Here is a 17,135-nt window from a genome sequence, read left to right on the forward strand (position 1 = left end):
AGAAATCACAGGAGAATTTTACACACTGTCTGAAGACATATATGTACATATTATTTATAAAATGTGTTTATGAGTTATGTAATGAGGGTGCACAAGTCCAATACACAGTCTTTTTATTTTCTTGAATATTTTTTTGTTGTAGATGGACACAGTACCATTAGTAGTTTGTTTGTTGGCTTTTTTTAAATATTTATTTTTAGTTTGGGGCGGACACAACATCTTTGTTTGTATGTGGTGCTGAGGATCCAACCTGGGCTGCCCGCATGCCCGGCGAGTGCACTATCGCTTGAGCCACATCCCCTCTAGGGTGGCTTTTTAATGCGGTGCTGGGTGTTCAACCCAGTACCTCACACATGCTAGGGAAGTTCTCTACCAATGATCCATAACCCTAGTTTCCAAAGTCCTTTACTTAATCTTTTTTTTTTTTTTTTTTTTTGGGGGGGGGGTGGGGAGTGTATGCGTGTAGTACAAGGGATTGAATCCATGGCCTTATATCAGCAAAACAAGCACTCTACTGACTAAGCTATATTTTCAGCCCTGATCTGTAGTTGGTTAACAATGACAATGGAGCAGCCTGTCATTCAGACTTTGATTTTGTGCCCATTTGGCTCAGGTTGGAGGCAATGCCTGAAGCCTTGACCAATCAGTCTCTTAGGTGAGAACTGTCCAATCCTCAGGCAGCCGGTGATGAGGGTAAGGACTTCCACAATCTTCTGTTCCCTTGGTGTCTGGAGCCCGCCATTTTTTCAATCTTTTTGTAGGCTTCTGTCCTGGATCTGGAGCTCAGGTGTCTCTGCTATGCAGAATCTGAAAACAAACCACAGGGAGAACGCTGAGAACCCTGAAAGCCAGGAAATGGTAAGTGTGCCTTGCTACCTTGAGACTGGGTAGGAAGGTGGCTTAAAGCTGACAGGAGTGGCAATGGTGGAAACTGGGAGTTGTGGCTAGTGACTACTCATGGTCCTCTCCAGAGTCTTGTGGCCACAGGGTCACTCTGTGGAAGCTTAGCCTTCACCTCCCTCTGACTAGTCTAGCGAGGCTTAGATTGGCAGTTGAAAACCTGGGCATTTTTTTCCATAATTGTATGGTGTTTTCAGCTACTTTCTGAAGCCCTTTGTGAGCATCCATGTGCCATGAGTCCAGCATGTCCCAGATTGTGTGGTGAAGACTGGAATAATTATCAGGAGAGAACCCCAAATCCATTTTTTGTACTCCTGAATGAGAGGGGCTGCTGATTTAGGGCTTGTTACTCACGAGGGTTTGTTTGTTTATTTATTTAATTTATTTTTTTGTGTGTGAGTGAGTGTGTGTGTGTGTGTGTGTGTTGTTTTCTTTTTGGTACCAGAAATTCAACCCAGAGGCATTCATCCACTGATTCCCATCCCCACCCCTTTTTTATATTTTTATTTAGAGACAGGGTCCCTTTGAGTTTCTTAGGGTCTCATTAATTTGATGATGCTGTCTTTTAACTCATTCTCTTCATGAGTCCTGAGATTTTTAAATGTAGGGGAAGCAGTATCTCAAATCCAGAACAAAATTCTGAAATCCAGAACTTCAGCTGAGCTCTCCATAGGTCTCAGAATAAAACCCTAGTTTTCTATCTCTCTGTTCACATATCCAAAAATAGGATTCTCTGTTCACAGTGAATAAGTATAAAATAGAATAGATATTATAATGACCATGTAATCAGGACAATGGGCCTCACTCAACAACACCTGGAGTCTAACTGAAAGATATATTAATTGGCACCATCAAGGCTTTTTTCAAATGTAAAAGACCTTGAAACCCACTTGTGGGAACACCTTCAACAAATTCCTTTTTGAAGAAAAAAGGATGGTCACTGAAAGGATGAAAGTGAACCCATATGGTAGTCAGGATGCCTTTTCCAAAGCCTATTCTAAATGCATTTTGCTCCATGTTCTGCCCAAAACCATCAGGAAACTTCTAAGATGGCACACTAAAATGAGTTTTTTTTTTTTTTTTTTCCTTCTGGTATCATTCCTCATACCACATGATGGGAGTTCTATTTCTTCTTGCTTAAATAGATTTTTTTCTTCAAAATTTATGAGACAAGCATCCAGATGCAATTGGCAAACTGAGAAATTTTGGTTCATCTCAAAACTCCACTTTCAGCATTATCAATCATTATTTTCTCATGTTTTATTTCAGATGTATGCATCATTTATAATGTTTTTCTTCAAGAACTGGAGAAAATTTTTTAAAAGATTTTAATTTTTCATTCTGAGATTTTCACATGAGAAGAAAGCAAAATAAAATTAGGTGATATTGAAAAGAATGAATATCTCCTAAGTGAGGTTTATGTGTCCCAATTAAAGATTTTTAAAAACTGTAATGGGTCCTCAATTGAGGGTTTATTTATTTATTTGTTTGCTTATTTATTGGCATATTTTATCTTAATTTTTATTCTACACAAGTAGTATTAACTTGATAAGACTGTGGATTTGAATAACCAATTACTTTACCAAAGCAATCTTCAAAGAATCCATATTTGTGTCCACTTTTAGTATTGTTAAGAGCAACAGAAAGGTCTACCTAAATTCAACCATGGGAAAAATAACATTGGACATGAAGGCATAAAACTGATCAATCTAAAGTTAAAATTTTGGACTGGTGGTACAATTCAATGGGAAAGCATGTATGCATAGTGTGCAGGGTACTGGGTTACAACCTTAGCAACACACACACAAAATGCAGATGTTAAGGGGGGAAATGATATTAAAAATAAAGCAAAATGTTAAAATTATGTATCATTCTTCTACCTATATACACACTTAATAAAAAGCTACTCATGTTATAAGTTTCTCTCTTTAAAGTCACAAATCAGTAGACGGATTAAGATACATTGGACAATCTAGAAAATATCTATCTTCAGTCAGCAGGAAATGCTGGAGTACACTGAGTGTTAGCTCTGTCTTGAGCAAAGTACCTTATTTGGCACCAAATCCCTAATTGCCAGAATTACCCTCAGTAAAGAGGGGCTGCACATACCAGTGACCCTGAGTACTCTTCTCTAGCTGACCCTACCATAATGCCTTTGATCAGACAAATACAGACCTCTGTCATGCCAAAAGGAACTCCTCACACTACTGCTGTGATTGTCCCTCCAGGGCCAGAGGCTGGGTTGATCTACACACCCTACAAATACCTTACACATTGGCATCAGCCACTTCAGTCCTTGAGTATCCTTTGAACCCAATGGTGTATGAGGTGCAGTGTCTACTAAAGTTTGAAGGCACAATATGTGTGTCCATCCTTTCCAAAGGATTGTGACTGAAGGTGGAGCTGACACTGTCAACTAACCTATGAACTTCTATCTCTGAACTCTTTGCCCAATAATGACCTGACCAGCCTGCCTGCTGATCACTTAAGTGATCATTGCCTTTGCTTGCCTGTGCTCAGTGCAGCAAGATGAGGGACTTGTTTGTTCATTTGTCTTACCATCTAGACAAACAAAATACAAATAAAACATTGTCTTCCAGCTCAGCTTTTTGTCCACCAACTCCACCCCTGTGTGGATGAAAGTGGTTCTAGAACCTGTACTGAATAATAGTAAGGTATTAGGGACCAAATCATTCCAAGCACTGATCATCTTTCAATGTCTACCCCAAGAGCCTGGTAGGAAGGCTTCCATGGGAGACATATGGCCCTTGACTACACAGTGACAGAGGGAGTAACAGTGAAAGACTTCTAGGAAACTTTTCTTCTCATAGCAAAGTCACACTCCTCTCTGAATGAACTGTGTGCTGATGCAACATTCATGAACTCGGTCAGGCAAGTCATTGGTGAAGTGATTTGAAAAGTATTCAAATTTCATGTACTGTTCAGTCACTACAGTGCCCTCCAAGGGCAGAGGTGTGTTTTTAAAAATACATTTCCTCTCATATCTGAAGTATACGAAGATTATGCCATGAGAGAAAAACTTAAGAAGATGTTTTAAAAGTAATGCAAAGAACAAAAGTCCAAAAAACAATTTTTTAAAATTTCAGAGTTATTTAAGAGCTAAAATTTAAGAGTTATTGGGATAGAAGAAGGCATAGAGGACCAAATCACAGGAATATACAATCTATTCAATGAAATAATACCAGAAATCTTTCCAAACATGAGGAATAAATTGGAAATCCAAATTCAAGAAGCCTACAGGATGCCAAACGTACAAAATCACAACAGATCCACATCAAGGCACAGTATAATGAAAATCCCAACATACAGAATAAGGAGAGAATTTTAAAAGCCACGAGAAAAAGGAATAAGACTACATATAGGGGAAAACCAATTGGAATAATGGCAGATTTTTCAACCCAGACCCTGAAAGCTAGAAGATCCTGGAACAACATATATCAAGCTCTGTAAGATAATTGGTGCCAATCAAGAATCTTGTATCCAGCAAAATTAAGCTTTAGATTTGAAAATGAAATAGAAACCTTCCATGATAAACAAAAGTTAAAAGTATTTATAACTAGACAACTGGTGCTACAAAACATCCTTGGCAAAATATTTCATGAAGAGGAAATGAAAAACAGCAATGAAAATCAACAGAGGGAGGTATGCAGTAAAGGAAAAAAACTAATCAAAGAGGAAAACCAAGTCAAGTTAAATAACAGAAATAAACAAATATGGCTGGAAATACAAACCATGTCTCAATAGTAACCCTAAATGTTAATGGCTTATACTCAACAACAACAAAAAGATATGGGTTGCAGATTGGATAAAATAAAAGACCCAACAATATGCTGCCTGAAGGTAACTCATCTGATATGAAAAGACATATACAAACTGAAAGTAATAGGTTTGGAAAAATCATACCACTCACATGGACTGTGTAAGGAAGCAGGGGTTTCTATACTCATATCAAATAAAGTAGACTTCAAGTCAAAATTAATCAAAATGGATAAAGATTGACATTACATACTGCTCAAGGAATCCTACACCAATAAACCATAGCAATCATAAATATATTTGCCCCAAACGTTGGTGCAGATATGATCATCAAACAAACTCTTTTCAAGTTCAAGAGTCAAATTGACCACAACACAATAATCTTGGTTGACTTTATCAGACCTCTCTCATCACTAGATAGATCTTCCAAACATAAGTTGAATTAAGAAACTATAGAACTAAATAACACAATCAATAACTTAGACTTATCTGACATATATAGCACCAAGTGCATACACTTTCCTCTCAGCAGCACATGGATCCTTCTCTAAAATAGACCATATAATGTGCCACAAAGCAACTCTTAGCAAATACAAAAAGTTAGAGATACTACCATGCATTTTATTGGATCATAATGGAATGAAATTGGAAATCAACAACAAAATAAAAAAAAAAAATTCTCCATCACTTGGAGCCTAAACAATATGCTACTTAATGAACAATGGGTTCCAGAAGACATCACAGAGGAGATTAAAAAATTCTTATAAGTAAATGAGAACATAGACACAACATATCAAAATCTCTGGGACACTATGAAAGCAATGCTAAAAGGAAAATTCATTGCATGGACTTTATTTCTTTAAAAAAAGTCAAAAAATATATGACCTCACCCTACATCTCAAAGACCTAGGAAAAGAAGGACAAATCAGTAGCAAAAGCAGAAGAAGACAAGAAATAATTAAAATTAGAGCTGGAATCAATGAAATAAAAAAAGGAACAATATAAAAATTGACAAAACAAAAAGTTGGTTCTTTGAAAAAATAAATAAAATTGATAGACCCTTAGCCACGCTAATGAAGAGAAGAGAGAGCTCAAATTACCAGCATACGTGATGAAAAAGGTAATATCAAAACTGACACTACAGAAATACAGAGGATCATTAGAAATTATTTTGAAATCTTAAACTCCAATAAAATCGAAGGCATTGAAGGCATTGACAGATTTCTTAAGTCATATGATCTTCCCAGATTGAGTCAGGAAGATATAAACAATTTAAACAGACAAATATCAAGTGAGAAAACAAAAGACGCCATCAGAGGCTTACCAACCACGAAAAGCCCAGGACCGGATGTTTACACAGGTGAGTTCTACAAGTCCTTTAAAGAAGAACTAATACCAACACTCTTCAATTTATTTCAGGATATAGTAAAATAGGCAGTCATTCCAAACTCATTTTATGACGCCAATATCACCCTGATCTCCAAACCAGGCAAAGACACATCAAAAAAGAAAACTTTAGACCAATATGTCTAATGAACATAGATGCAAATTTCTCAATAAAATTCTGGCAAATCTAATACAAAAAATTTGTGCACCATGATCAAGTGGGATTCATCCCAGGGATGCAAGTTTGGTTCAACATACAGAAATCAAAAAATATAACTCACCACATCAATAGACTTAAAGGTAAAAATCATATGGTCACCACAATAGACACAGAAAAAGCATTTGACAAAATACAACATCCAGTTAAGTTTAAAACACTAGAAAAACTAGGGATAACAGGAACATATCTCAACGTTTTAAAGGCTATCTATGCTAATCCTCAGGCCAACATCATTCTAAACAGACAAAAGTTGAACGCATTCCCTCTAAAATCTGGAACAAGACAGGAATGCCCTCTCTCACCACTTCTATTCAACATAGTTCTTGAAACATTGGCCAGAGCAATTAGACAGATGAAAGAAATTAAAGTAATACACATAGGAAAAGAAGAACTTAAATTAGCACTATTTGCTGACAATATGATTCTATACCTAGAAGACCCCCAAAACTCCACCAGAAAATTTCTAGAACTAGTAATTGAATTCATCAAAGTAGCAGTATATAAAATCAAAACCCATAAATCAAAGGCATTTCTGTATATCAGTGACAAATCCTCTGAGAAGGAAATGAGGAAAACTACCCCATTCACAATAACCTAAAAAATAAGATAATTGGGAATCAGCTTAACAAAAGAGGTGAAAGATCTGTATAATAAAAACTACAGAAGCCTAAAGAGAGAAATCAAAGAAGACCTTAGAAGATGGAAAGATCTACCTTGTTCTTGGTTAGGCAGAATTAATATTATCAAAATGACTATACTACCAAAAGCACTATACATATTTAATGCATTTCTCATCAAAATTCCAATGGCATTCCTCATAGAAATAGAAAAAGCAATCATGAAATTCATATGGAAAAATAAGAGACTCAGAATAGCTAAAGCAATTCTTAGCAGGATAAGTGAAGCAGGTGGCATCACTATACCAGACCTTAAACTATACTACAGAGCAATAGTATCAAAAACAGCATGCTATTCACACCAAATCAGTCTTGTAGACCAATGATAGAGAATAGAGGACACAGAGAGTAACCCCCCAAATTACAATTATCTTATATTTAAAAAAGGAGCCAAAAACATGCACTGGAGAAAAGAGAGCATCTTCAAAAAATGGTACTAGGAAAACTGGAAACCCATATGCAACAATATGAAATTAAACCCTTATCTTTTACCTGCACAAGACTAAACTCAAAATGGATCAAGAACCTAGGAATGAAACCTGAAACTCTGTGCCTAATAGAATAAAAAATAGGCCCTAATCTTCATCATGTGGGATTAGGCCCAACTTCCTTAATAAGACTCCTATAGCACAAAAATTTAAAGCAAGAATCAATATATAGGATAGAATCAAACCAAAAAGTCTCTTGAAGCAAAAGAAACAATCTGTGAGGTGAACAGAGAGCTTACATCCTGGGAGCAAATTTTTACCCCTCACACATCAGATGGAACACTAATCTCTAGGATATATAAAGAACTCAAAAAGCTAAGCACAAAAAAACAAAACAAAAACTCAAAAAACCCAATCAACACATGGGCCAAGGACTTCAAAAAACACTTCTCAGAAGAGGATATACAATCAATCAAGAAATTGCTCATCATCTATAGCAATTAGAGAAATGCCAATCAAAACTTCTTTACGTTTGGGCTGGGGATGTGGCTCAAGCGGTAGCACGCTCGCCTGGCATGCGTGCGGCCTGGGTTCGATTCTCAGCACCACAAACAAACAAAGATGTTGTGTCCACTGGAAAAAAAAAAAAAAAAAAAATATATATATATATATATATATATATATATAAATTCATTCTCTCTCTCTCTCTCTCTCTCTCTCTCTCTCTCTCTAAAAAAAAACTACTCTAAGTTATTATCTCACTCCAGTCAGAATGACAGCTATTATGAAGACAAACAACAAAAATGTTGGCGAGGATGTGGAGAAAAATCTACACTCATACATTCCTGGTTGGACTGCAAATTGGTGCAGCCAATATGGAAAGCAGTATGGAGATTCTTTGGAAATCTGGGAATGGAACCACCATTTGACTCAGGTATCCCTTCTCCTTGGACTATACCCAAAGGAATTAAAAACAGCATACAACAGGGACACAGCCACATCAATGTTTATAGCAGCACAATTCACAATAGCTAAACAGTGGAGCCAACCTAGATGCCCTTCAGTGGATGAATGGATTTAAAAATGTGGCACATATACACAATAGAATTTTATTCAGCAATAAGAGAGAATAAAATCATGGCATTTGCAGGTAAATGAATGGCATTGGAGAAGATAATGCTAAGTGAAATTAGCCAATCCACCAAAAAAATGCCAAATGTTTTCTCTGATACAAGGAGGCTGACTCATAGTGGGATAGGGAGGGGGAGCATGGGATGATTAGATGAATTCTAGATAGGAAAGAAGAGTGGAAGGTAAAGGGAGGGGCAGGGGATTAGAAAGGATGGTGGAATGTGATGGGCATCATTATTTAAAGTACATGTATGAAGACTTGAATTGGGGGTCAACATACTTTATATGCAACCTGAGATATGAAAAAATTGTGGTATATATGTGGGATAAGAATTGTAATGCAAAAAAACCCCAGAAAGTAATTGTGTTAAGGCATGAATTAGTGTGAACATACTTAATATACAAAGGTATGAAAAACTGTGCTCTATATGTGTAATAAGAATTGGAATACATTCCACTGTTGTATATATGTAAATATATAAAATCAATAAAAAATTCATATGCCATTCTCACTACAGAGCCCTTCCAAGGGCAGAAGTTGCATTTTTTAAAAAAAATTTCCTCTCATATATGAAGTATTAGAAGATTGTGCCATGAGAGAAAAACTTAAAAAGTTTTAAAAGTAATGCAAAGAACAATGCTGCAACACTATTTTTTAAAAGATGGATACTTGATTTAAAATTATTGAACCTGTATTTTATACCTCCTTATTAAAATTTTGAGAACAAGATACAATCATTCTGTGTCACATTACTAGGCAAACTGTTGAAGTACTCTTTTAAACCTCCCTGTATATAGAATTATCATGAAGGATGTAAAACCCATAATTTCCTTTTTGCTGTATGCATGTAATGAAATTGTAGATAGAAGTGTATTGCATTAAAAATGAACAAAAACTAGACACTTTTACTATACAAGACTGCTGATGAAGAAATGTGTTTGTGTGTGTGTGTGTGTGTGTGAGTGTGTCTGTGAAAGAAGATATCACAGGGACAAATGAGTTGTGGCTTTGAATTACATGTTGTGTGCCACATGACCTTAATGCAAATTTGCCAAATTTGATACTGTAAAAAAATTGATAACTGTTATAATATCTGAGTAGTAAGTTTTTAAAAAGTTTTTAAAAACATGTCATCATGGACTAATTTTGGTTGTTACAGTCATCAATGTCAACCCAAAAAATTCAGAGGTAAAAATTATGTGTGATCGAAACACCAGTTGACAGACAAACTTAGAGCTTTATTCTATTCAGAGAAGGCAGATGCATTGGAAATCTTTATTTATTTTTTTAATACTGGAGATAATTTTATACCTATCAAAGTTTTTACAAATATGATTTTTTAATTTCCATTCTGGACAACAGTGGTCAGCAGAATCATCAGTTGGCACCTTCATGGTGACCTCTCCATCACCTTGTCTCACTTGAACTGTTTTAATTTTATGCTCTGCAGTAGTCAATTATTTGTATTCAGCTAGTTCTCCTTTAATGTGCCACTGCTCTGTCTTTGTGTTACACATTCTGTTGTTTTGATTTATTTACAATGCATGCTGTGCCATTATGATTTTAACTTTGTTGTGTTGGTTGAATAACTTGTAATACTTAAATGCTTGAGGTCACAGTGAAAAACCATACCAGTATTTCTTTCAGCTCCATTTCAAATATATTTATTTGATACTAGTATTTCTTTCAGCTCCATTTCAAATATAATTAACCTGAATATTTTGGATGTTTATCAAAGGTCTTTTATGAGGAAAGTAAATTTATGAAATAATAGATGTGTAACATATATGAGTAATGTTGGCTTTGAACAAATTTTGAAAACTTAGTTGACAAAATATTGTATCACCTGAAAAGAAGCATGAATTTTGAAATCTGAATGCCTTGGTTCTCAGTATTATCATTCTTTTTTCATATATATATAAATTATCAATGGACCTTTATTTATTTATATGAGGTGCTGAGAATCAAACCCAGTGCTTCACATATGTGAGGCGAGTGCTCTACCATCGAGCTACAACCCAACACCATCATTCTTTTTTTAAAAAAATGTTTTTAGTTGTAAGTGGACTCAATGCCTTTATATATTTTGTTTATTACGTGTGGTGCTTAGGATCAAACCCATGGCCTCACATGTGTGAGGTAAGTACTCTACTACTAAGCCACAACCCCAGTCCCTGTATTATCTTTCTTTATTGAATTTATTTCTTATTAAAGTATATAGTTTTTAAGACATTTTTTACAGTATTATGTAACTTTTAGCATGGTTAGATTAGAGTGATGTTCATATGTTACCATAGAGCAGACATTTATATTTTGTCTAGACTTTATTATATCAGTATTTTTCATGCACTATATATATACAGCAAGCAACCTATTTCCAATGAGAAACATGTCAGTTAATGTATTTAAAGCCATCTTTACAAGTTTGTAATGTATGTTTTCCAACTTGTTTTATATGTATGTGATGTATTACAAAAAATATTGTTCTTAATTGAAAAAAGGATATAAAATGTAAAACCACAATTTTTCATAAATGGATATTGCCAATTGTTTCCCAGCCATTTCTTATATTGGGTGTTTTGACTTGAGATACAGTTAGCTAATGAATGGATAAATTAATTAAACACTTATGAAATTTAGTTGGGATTTAACTTAGCTTGTAATTTAATTATTTGTTTCTTTATTGCATCCATTCACCCACATCAATAATTTAGTGAATGTTATAATACGAATCTAAAAAACAACCAAAAAAGCAAACTGAGGGGCATGAGAGGAGAGGAGTGATGGTGATGGAAGTTACCAGGTAAAATCTTTATAATTCATCAAGATCTGCCTCAGGAACATATTCCTCTTTTAGTGTGTGTGTTTTTAAAATTTGTTTTAATTAGTTAAACATGACAGTACAATGATCTTGACATATCATATTTTTGAATAAGATGGGGTATAATTTCTCATTTTTCTGAGTGTGCAGGTTGCAGAATCACATTGGTCATGCAGTCATGTATATACATACAGCAATACTAATGTCTATTTTATTCTGCTGACCTTCCTTTCCCTCCTTCCCCTCCCCTCCCCTCCCATCAGTTCTCTCTACCCAATCTAATGTGACACACTTCTTTTTTTCCCTCACATCATCATACATGTATTCTGTATAACAATGAGGGTCTCCTTCCATCTTCTGTGCAATTCCACTTCTCCCTCACTTTCCCTCCCACCTCTTTTCCCAAGTGTGTTTTATTTTACAGAATGAATTTAAAAAGCAACTGTTACCAAGTAAATATAATTTAATATAAAAATTTAACATGAATTACTAATATTAAAATTATTAAACAAAGAACATATAAGTCTGCAAGTTCCATACAATATAGACAGTTATGTCTTTGGAAACGAAAAACAAGCTCCTCCTCCGAGTCTTACAGGTTAATTTCAGCTGCTGTGCACTGCAGGTATCATCTCTCCTGTGTCCCAGGGCCAAAATCTCTGCTCTCCCAGGTGTCTTATGGGGTCTATAAAACAGAACAAGGTAAAAAGGTCACTTGGCATGAGTTAATGGCCACAGAGAGTGGCCAGGACCACAATTGTCCTCAGGAAATGCAAGATGAACTTGGGCCCTGATCTCTCCTGTGGTCTGGGCAGGGAGCACTGAGGCTGGTATGCTGCCCTCAGCTGAGGGTGTTGTCTGTGGGAGGAGTGTCTATGAATGTCCTCAGGAGGAAATTCTCATGGATATTCACCTTCAGAACCTTCTGAGGCTGCTTCCCTAGAGAGTGAACATGAGGCAATGGGAAGAATTCTCTAGGACATTTGGGTGTAAAGGCTGAGTAGCATACATCTGGGACCCTGAAGAGCAGCATCTGTGATGACACAGGGTGGAGCAAGGACCCTGGCTCCTCCAGCCATACCCTCTGTAGTGCCATTCCTCAGAGAGCTTCCTGCACTGATTTTAACCAAATTGTACCTTCCCTTGCATGGCCATGGTCACATGCAACTATGGAACCTTCAGTGTTCTAATTGATTCTTATGGATTGCAACAAAGTGCAACAAAGAAACTTAAGAAAGCAAAGGAGAATATGTGGACTGATTTGACCTCTGCTCTCCTTCCCATTCTTTCCAGACTCACATTTCCTCTTCCTAAACTGCTTTATTGCCTTTGTTGCATTGAGCCCACATATTAAAACAGGAGAGGGCCCCTGGAAACAATTCATGTTAGGGGACCTACATTCCAATTGTGTAATCTTGACCTAGGAAAGGAAGGATACATTCATGCATGCTCAGAGCCAGAAAGGCAGGAGAACCCAGCTATTCAGTGGTCGGTAAAACAGAACCAGATTGTTTGTGTCTCATGTATCAGGCAACAACTCAGTATTTCTGATGCTCCCTACAACTCAAACTCAGTGTATGGGTATGCAGTATTACTCAGCATGATTCAGTGGTGTTGCCTGTGGTAAAAAAAAAAAAAAAAAGTAGGGAAAGACTAAGAATGTTAGTGCAGAGAGATTGAACAGACATTGAAGGTCCAAGGACCTCAAAGATCTGGATGAGGAAAGCACCTTTAGAAAAGTCATAAAATGTGGGAAAGATGAAACATGGAAAATCTACAGAGTCTTTACATAAGAATAATTAAGAGAAACCAATAGAAAATCAATTACTTGCAGATTTCTTGTCCTTTTTTCCTCCTTCTCATCCTCTGAATCACTTTCTATGTTTTCTCTGTGGACCATGGCCGTGATGGTGATGATGTGGCCTTAGAAAAAGGAAAGGCAGAGTTAAAGTCAAGGTGAGAACTTAAGTTACTCCTGTTCCTGGTGTTCTAGAACCCACAGTCAAAGCTCTCCATTCTTTTTCTCGTCTGCATTCCTGTCTCCTGGCCTCCATCACCTCACCTCTGCAATGAGAAATAGATCTAGCATCCCAAGAGCTCTTTTCCAGTTCACATTCTGCCATTGTACTTGGTAGGGATTCTGTGTCATCCTGTTCCTCCAAGAGGCAGCCACAGTCTCCCTGATTTTCTGGACTTAGGCCTCTAAATACAAGCAAATTCAGATTTTCCTCCTAGTCCCAGGGCTTGGAAATTAGACGAAGACTGGAGGTTAGAAACATGTTCAAGGAGGAACTTCTCCCCACTATTTTACAGGAGAACACAGTGGCTTGTCCAGGGAGCACATAAACAATTTTCTTTAAGTTGCCCACATTTGGGAGTTCATTTTCAACCAGAAATAGACAAAACACAGAAGAGAAAGTGCTGCTCTAAAAGGATAACAATCAGAGGGTAATTGTGACTTCTTACTCACTGCTTATCACTAGTGAGAGCTTCAATTACAGGTTTGCAAAGTGCTTCTAAGAAAGTACGCCCCACTAGATTCTTTCCATTGTGGGTCAAACCTAAAGTGCAGATCTTATTTCTTTCATGCACAATGCCAAAAAATAATCAATAATGAAAGCCAAGCTACTTGATGTTTATTAGAGGCAAATTTAGGACAGAATGGGACTTAACATGGAAGATTGTGTTTACCTGGCAAAGCAAAAGTTGTCTTCTTATGAACAGGATGTCAGAAGGTCTACTAACTCTTCTTTTATGAAAATAATACATATTTCTGTTTTTTTTTTCTATTTTATTCCCATTCCTCATTTCCCACATGAGTAGGTGAACTCAAATCTTACCATGAAACCTTTCCCATTTTGTCATACCCAAAGGGCTGTTCCTACCTGCAGGCTCTTCCTCGTCACAGCTTGAATCATAATCTTTGCTCCATGTCCAACCTTTAGAGACACAGACACCATCAACAGAGTTACTTAAGATTGACTCATTCTTTCTTCTACACAACTAAGCTTATGATGGTTGCTAGGGTTGGATGTTTTTTTATCCCACACTGAATTGTGTGATTGAGGCTTGGTCCTCAGTATGGCCACGATGAGATTTGTGAAATCTGTGTGAGGAAGGGTCTGCTTGGAGGTGTTGAGGACATTTGATGGTATGAGAGTCAGAAGTAAGAATATAGATTTCTCAAACCCTTGTTAGATCCTGTTATATAAGAAGAGCAAATGAATCAACTGATCCCTGCTGGCTTCGTGTCTCCCAATGTGATGTCTCTCTCCTGCACCTGCATCCATGCTGACACCACCAATCATGCAATGCATCTAAGAGAGTATTCACTAAAGCCAAGTGTTTGCCAGTGCCATGCTCTTGTATCTCCAGAACTGTAAGCTAAACACACCCACCTGTATAATTTATTCAATTTCTGGGTTTCGTTATTGGAAAGAAAAATATAGTGATACTAATATTAATAATCAGGATCATCTTCATCTCTGTTCTGGGTTCTCAGACACTCTCTGAGTTCTGGGGAGTCAGAGGCCTCAAACAGCATGCTGCAAACAATTGCAAACCTTCTAATGAGAGAGTGAAGCTGTAAGGAGTCAAATTTTAACTACTTTCTTCCATTGGAACATTATCCCTCTCTCATTGAAACAGACCAAGCTGACATGCAAACTGTGATGCCAACAGTTTCAGGAATATAAACTCACAGAACATACACTGTGCCATCATCAGAGCAGCGGCCCAGAAGAGAATGGCAATGTTCTCTGCTTTATGCACATGGGTCTACTGGCCACTTTGAAAGTTTCGTATTAAAATTAAAATAAAATTAAAAATAATGTTATTTTGGATGGCCAAGACCAGGAGTTCAAAGATGAAGCAGACAAGAATTTCCTTCCCCTGGGTTTCCTTGGACAGCAGTTTGCTAGCATGTTCTCACTCCTCATACTCCTCATTTATAAGTAGACTGTGGAGTCAGATTGTTAGCATGTTCTCACTCCTCATACTCCTGATTTATAAGTAGACTGTGGTGTCATGCAAAAGTGAAAAGTGCCAGGAACTCTCTGAGGGCCTGAGGAATCGACATAAACAAAGTCAACATTAAGATCCAGATGGCTCCCCTCAAAGTCAAGCACATCCCACCTAGAGCTCATAAGAAATGTGTGTGAAATGCTTGGACACAATGCTATCTTCTTAACTTCCCTACTGATTCTGGCTGGTCCTGGTCAGATCCCAGGTGGATACATGGTTCATTGTAGAGCCCCACATGTTGAACAAGTGAGATCTTAGCACACAGCTGCATTTATCAAATGATGTCATGGACTAAGATGAAGACACTCTGCCCAGGGGGGAGTTCAGGGATGAGAAGGAATGATGACCACAGTGGTTCTACCCTCACAGTGACCAGTCAGTGTCAGTATCCATGTATGTATGAATAGAAGGACCTAGACAGCATTTGAGACTGACTGTATGAAGACCTATCATATATACTGTCAATGTGATATCCTGCAGGCCACACAGGGGGCAGCACAGACCTAAACTAGGGATCGGACACCACTGCTGTGCTGAGCTGGACCTTCACTAGAGCCCACCTTTTGCTCTGTAACTAGATGAGCTGCAATTGTGCTGATCAGGACCCATGAAAATCCATCCAGTTAAAACATGTTTCTACAAAGTAGTGTCTACAAAAAGACCCAATAAGGTAGCTTTCAGTGTCAGTTGGAACATGCAAAGTAAGACCTTCCTTAGCTACAGTAATCTCTGGCCTGTGCATCTCCTCTGTCTCAGATGCCCACCATAAGTGAGCATAGTGCATTGTTGGACCTGAGGGTCACTGTTAAGGATTGGCCCTGTCCAGAAACTTGTGCCTAGAATGGGGATTGGAAGATGAATTCTGACACCTCTCACAAAAAATGTATATGAACGTGAAAAATTTTCATGAGTGAAGTGTTGTGAACAATCACATGCACTGATTAAATATAGGACCTACTGACAGGTGAGGTTTGCTATTAAATGAAGTTGCTACTGGTGCAGTGAGAGGAATGAAATGGAGCTTTTTCTTTATAGAGTGTCGTGAAAATTTTCTGGGTATTGATGGGATATGTTTTGCATGTTAATTGAGGGATTGGTGCGGAATGAACTGCACACATGGAAAGTTTACAGTTTGATCTATTTACACATATACAATATCATGATCTAATGGAGATGGCTTTTTTTGTTTAAACATGTGCACATTGGCATGTTGGCATGTATATATCTAGAGAAACAAACAAATGTGCAAAAACGAACTCAGAGTCACACTCAGAATCATGTTGCATGAATGCACACAGAGACACATGTATAAAACTCTCATTGACCTAACCACTTTGCTCAACTCACACAGGTGCTTCAAGGAAATATGCAGAATGGCCATAGATTTTTTTTAATCAATTTAGACCACAAACCCCTCACTTCTCATTCTCAAGGAGGTAGTGGAATCACTGAGACTCTGCACTCAAAAGGAAGGAAGACTCTCTGACCCTTGGCATCATCTACATTTTGCAACAGGAAGAGAGTGAGGTCAGGATACATACCAATTATGGATCCTCTTGAATCCTCCTGTAAATACAGAAAAGGAGTCACTATGAAGATCAAGCCATGCTCTGTCCTGTGTGCACAAGTCTTTTGTTTACTTGGTGACATTAGAATATCCAATGAGAATGTGGGCAAATCAAGGGAACAGATAGCAAATGTACTCTCACCAAATGACACAAGCTTTTCTAGGGGATTTGTGTCACAGGTCTATATTAGGTGATAATTAAGG

The 17,135-nt window shown here is 37.2% G+C and overlaps 1 long non-coding RNA gene across 1 annotated transcript; it reads right to left on the minus strand.

The window, feature by feature from the left end:
* Positions 1–453: 453 nt before the first annotated feature.
* Positions 454–16,933, minus strand: LOC139704477 (uncharacterized). Its single transcript, XR_011706360.1, has 5 exons — positions 16,906–16,933; positions 14,227–14,280; positions 13,170–13,264; positions 11,938–12,026; positions 454–807 (listed from the first exon to the last, which is right to left on the minus strand). It is a non-coding gene; the product is annotated as an uncharacterized lncRNA (long non-coding RNA).
* Between the last annotated feature and the right edge of the window lie 202 nt (positions 16,934–17,135).

Source organism: Marmota flaviventris, unplaced genomic scaffold (assembly GCF_047511675.1).
Source record: "Marmota flaviventris isolate mMarFla1 unplaced genomic scaffold, mMarFla1.hap1 Scaffold_83, whole genome shotgun sequence".
Taxonomy (NCBI): domain Eukaryota; kingdom Metazoa; phylum Chordata; class Mammalia; order Rodentia; family Sciuridae; genus Marmota; species Marmota flaviventris.